The sequence below is a fragment of the Lissotriton vulgaris genome, chromosome 1_1 (genome assembly GCF_964263255.1).
Source record: "Lissotriton vulgaris chromosome 1_1, aLisVul1.2, whole genome shotgun sequence".
Lineage (NCBI taxonomy): Eukaryota > Metazoa > Chordata > Amphibia > Caudata > Salamandridae > Lissotriton > Lissotriton vulgaris.
Genome location: NC_141685.1, coordinates 711,352,219 through 711,357,536, shown reverse-complemented (window position 1 = coordinate 711,357,536; position 5,318 = coordinate 711,352,219). Strand labels below are relative to the sequence as shown.

General features: G+C 46.7%; 1 pseudogene; it reads right to left on the bottom strand.

The window, feature by feature from the left end:
* Positions 1-1,273: 1,273 nt before the first annotated feature.
* On the bottom strand, positions 1,274-3,894 carry LOC147747695 (uncharacterized; annotated as a pseudogene).
* Positions 3,895-5,318: the final 1,424 nt, after the last annotated feature.

The following is a 5,318-nucleotide window of genomic DNA, read 5'->3' as shown; positions in this document are numbered from 1 at the left end:
CTTACCCAACGGGCTAAAGTGGCAGAGGACACAGGATGATGGGGTTTGCGAAAAGAAATGAGCAATTGCGAATGAGAGGAAGACCTGAGATCAGCAGTTTTCTGTTCGTAACATTTTAAACATTGTCCAACACAGAGCTGAGGCTGAGAAGGAAAATAGGGATAAAACACAGATTGCAAATTAGTTTTGGTACGCCTGTGAACATGAAACAAAACACCAGAAGGTGAAAATTGTCTGGAAGACAAATCATAATAACATGGTAAGTTTGGCTGAAAGCATCTTGAGAGAAAGAGCATCATTGTCAGGCCATGAGATAAACAATTTGAACACCAAATTAACATCCCATAAAAAGGAATACTTAGTCAACAGAGGTTTTGAGAATCGAACTCCACGAAGAAGACGACACGCCAAAGGGTGAGAACCTACTGGCTTATTGTCGATGGGACAATGGTTCAAAGAAATAGCAGATCTGTACAGATTGACAGTGCGATAAGATTTACCCGCACTGGCCTCTGAAGCCAGGAAATTAACCACGAAGCTTAAAGGAGCTGAAAAGGGATCGACAGACCGCTCCACACACCAGCTTGCCAATAAAGTCCAAGCTGACTTGTAGGCTCTGGATGTACCAGGGGCCCAAGCTCTGCTGATAAAGAGTGAAGCCTCCTGTGAAATGATGACGTCAGACGAGGAAGCCCAGAAATCTTCCAAGCTAACAGAACCAGAGATCGGTCTAGAATCATGGCATGGGGAAGACCCTGAGGGTCCAGCAGGAGGTCTTCGCTGAAGGGAAGAAGCACCGGAAAGTCCACCGCCAGCTCCAGGAGTGAAGGGAACCAGATATGAGCCTGCCAGAAAGGTGCCAGGAGAACCAAGGATGTCGACTGGCGACGTACCTGGGCCAGAACCCTGTTGATCATCAGGAACGGAGGAAACGCATAGTTGAGATGCAGGGACCAGTCCTGTAGAAAGGCATCCGTTGCCAGAGCAAGTGGATCTGGTCTCCAGCTGAAGAAAGCGGGAAGTTGGGAATTGAGACGGGAAGCAAAAAGATCGATAGAAACGGGACCCCACTTCTGGGAGAGAGAGAGAAAGACGGAGTGAAGCAGCTTCCAGTCGATTGAATCTCGAAGGTAGCGAGAGTGCCAATCTGCTATGGCATTAAGACTGCCTGGAAGATATTCTGCTTGAAGAGACAGCTTGTGCTGAAGACAGAATTCCCAGAGACTCTTTGCTAGCTCTGCAAGAGGTTTCGACTTTGTGCCACTTTGATGGTTTATGTAGCGGACCGCAGAAACATTGTCCATCCGAAGGAGAATGGAACAACTTGCTTTGTTCTTTGCCAGACTGCGGATTGCAAAGGAGCCTGCCAGCATCTCTAAACAGTTGATGTGCAATGATGACTCCGCTGGAGACCATGTACCTCCAGTCGAGATTGAACCACATGGGGCGCCCCAACCCGACAGACTGGCATCTGATTCTAATACAAGATCTGGGGCCGTCGCGAAGATCGTTCTCCCGTTCCACGCATCTAAATGGTCTATCCACCATTGTAGTTCGAGACAGGACTCTAGGTCTAATTGGATGAGATCGGAGTCCGCCAAGCCTTGGCGAAGATGTCGTATCTTTAAGCGTTGCAGGGCTCAATAATGAAGAGGCCCGGGAAATATGGCTTTAATGGAGGCTGACAGAAGGCCCACGACTCTTGCAAGAGAACGTAGAGACACTTCGGCAAGACAAAGAATTTGACATAACTCTGACCGAATGGCTGAAACCTTGGTTTTTGGAAGGTAAAGAGATGCAGTGGAAGAGTCCACACGGAAGCCTAGAAACTCTACACTCTGAGAAGGGACTAACATAGATTTCTCGGAATTGATGAGGAAACACAGATCGAGGAGGAGAGACTGAGCGACATTGAGATGGGAAAGAGGTGTATGCTTGTCTGAGTGCATGATCAAGATATCGTCCAGATAAATGATGAGACGAATACCTAGGGAGCGCAGGTAGGATACCACAGGCTTCATCACCTTGGTGAAGCACCAAGGAGCGGAAGAAAGTCCGAAAGGAAGCGAACAAAATCGGTAGGTGACACCTGACCACTGAAATTGCAGATATTTTGTGTGAGATTCGTGAATAGGAATTGAGAGATAGGCATCTTGAAGGTCGAGTCAGACCATCCAATCGGATTGGCGCAAGGTATCTCTGAGGTGGAGAATAGTTTCCATCTTGAAGTGGCGATAAACCATGAACTGATTGAACCACTTGAGATTGATGACTGGGCGAACTTTCTTGTTCTTTTTGCAAACGAAAAAGAGGGAGCTTAGGAAACCTGAGGGGTCGAAGGGAGCGACAAGGATGGCTTGTTTTGAACAAGATTTTGAATCTCCTGAGAGTCGAGCAGAGCGACGTCTGCGGAAAAAACCAAAGGAGGAGGAAAAATAGACTGGGAAGGTTGAGCGTAAAACTCTATGAGATAGCCTTGGACAGAATGGAGGACCCAGGGGTCTGCTGTGAGCGTGCACCTCCTGTGAAGAAAGAGAGCAAGACGGCCTCCGATTGGAGGGGGAGGGCTCACCTTGGCTGTTGACGTTGTTGTTGGAATGGAAGCCTTTCTGTCCTCGGCCCCGGAAGCCACGTTCTCGTTGGGGGGAAAACTGTGGCTTGAATTCCTGATAGCCAGAATTGGCTGCACCTCTGGAACCTTGGTTCGGATAACTGCGGCCAGAAGAGCGGTTCCTGTCTCTGCCGGCCCTGCCAAAAACCCGGGGGGCAAACACTTTTTTGATGGAAAATTGGGCCTTGTCCAAGGAAGCAAAAGTGAGCACATAACGGCTGAGATCTTTGACAAGGGAATCACCAAACAAAAGTCCGTCAGCCTTGACACCAGGATCCTGGGAAGCCAAGTCAGCCAACTTCGGGTCCAATTTGATTAACAGGCCCTTACGGCGCTCATGAATGATCGCTGCATTTGCATTACCTAAAAGGCAAAAGGACCTCTGGAGCCGCAAGGAAATTTCTTCAGGATTAAGGTCCGAACCTTCCAAATGGGCTGTCTCTGCCATATCCAATACCCGGGCCAAAGGACCCACGACGTCCAACAGCTTGTCCTGGCAAGTGGACCAAGCTTTATCCACACCCTTGTGTGGATCTTTACCAAATTTTGAAAAGAAAGTAAGGAGAGGCTGATCTATAGAGGGAGTAACGGTAACATGACGGGGAAGGGATGGTTTGGGATATTCAGATTTGAGTTTTGCCTGAACAGACTTATCCAAGGGAAGACGGAGCTTAGATGAGATGTACTCTCCCACATGAGGAGTGGGGAACCACTCTGTAGAATTAGGATGTCTGATAGTAGAGGGGCCAAACATAGGATTGCCCTCTGTATCTAACACAGGCTGAGACGCAAAAGCATCCAATCTAGCTTTCTTGGGGGAAGGAGGATCAACCAATTGAAAGAAATCTGTCAAGTCATCAGCGTCACCCATATCATCGTCATCATCCGTGTCAGGAATAGTGTTAATGACCAGCTTCTTAGGAACCTCCACATTTTTTGTCTTAGTTTTACTTTTTGACATAGAAATCTTTATCCCCCTCCTTGGTAGGAGGCCTGGGAGGAACCACGTCCTCAGTCAAATGCGAGGAGGACTCGCGACCCAACAGTGACACATTTTTGGAAAGAGAAGTGGAAGGAACCAGTTTACGTTTTCTGCTTTCCCCCGCAAAATGGGCCAAAGCTTTGGTCATGAGGCTCAAAAGGGAATTCTCCATGTGTTTGGAAACACGATTCATTGAAGCCTCGACAACAGTCTCCACAGAATTATTTATAAGCTGACCGAGGTCAGTCTTGAAAGCTTCGCTTTCCTCATTGTCCAACTCCTGAGAGCTTGGAATCTCCATGACAGAAAAAACAGTGAGGTAAGGGTTAACAGCACCAGGGAAACAAAGGGGCGTAAACAGGCTGGAATGGCAGGGAGACACTCCCCTGATGGCGGGCACCGGGTTTGTCAGAAAACGGGAGACAGACGAGCCGCAGGAAGCCACAGAGCAGACTCGGCATGCAGCCGGTGAGGAGCAGGGAGCGGGAAGCGTGCGTAGCGGTAAGAACCAAACGCTGCAGCGCGCGAGGGGGGGGGGGGGGGGTGGGGGGGCCGTGTCCGAAAACGGGACCGGAACAATTGGAAAATTAGCGCAAACACACTCAAGGCTTAATAAAATAATATGGCAACAAATAAGCAATAACTAAGACAATAAAAGTGCAAATACAATAAAATACGATAGAGAAAATAGTAAATGCCATTTATCTGACTCCGTAGCAGCAAGAATAGAGGACTACGGTGGTCAGAGCTGCCCATATATACTATCCTGGTTATGATTGGTCCATTGTTTGTTTACTCTAATCCTATTGGCCAGTAGTTCTTCTGCTGTGCCTTCTGGGTATTTGTAGTTGTTACTTATCTTGCTGCTATTGAGAATAATGCAAGAAAAGAAGGCATAATAGGAGCCTCCGTTCTTGACATAAAATTTTCATTGGATCTTAACAATGGACAATAACCAAACAACACATTTTCATCTAGTTTTCGGAAACTTGTTTTTTTGGATTTGCAAAAACAGCACTTACGCTGTACTTGTATGGTTTTTCATCCACCATTTTCCTATTCTCCCCACAGCTGCACCACTTTCAAGCCTACTTATCAGAACATGTTTTTTTTGTCTTTGTCCTCACCTATCACCTATTTACCTAATCTCCCCACTTTATAATGCCTCTAGTAACAGCACTATATATTGCCTTTTGTACATAAACAAGTCATAAAACGTTACCAGACTTTCTGTAACTTATGTTGTACAACCACCCAGCAAGCTACAATTTACAACAACAAAAAGCTTATTACTAATCTAATGCATTTACTAATGCTTGTTTTATTCACTAGCATCAGCAAGACTGCCAAATTTCACTGCGTCCAGGGTGCTATCTTAACAAAGGGCGGATCTGCCTGTAAGCCTGCTATACCAGTCGGTATGCCCATTGGCGCAGTCACAGATGTCATTAGTGCATGAAGGCGCAGGGGTGTGAGGAACCACCACACCACAGTTACCCATGTCCTTTGCTATCCAAACTTGGTTGGGGGATGACAGATAAAATATTCGTGCTGGCATAACAGCCAACAGCCCTTGCAAGGAGACAGTGCATGTCATAAAACTAGCAGAACAGTACACAGTGTTGCCCAATATTTGAACCACCCTAGTTAAAGTGCACTCATTTATTTAAAGCTACAAAAATGTTAAAGTACCACTCGGACTGAAATGTCATTTAAGCTACTTGA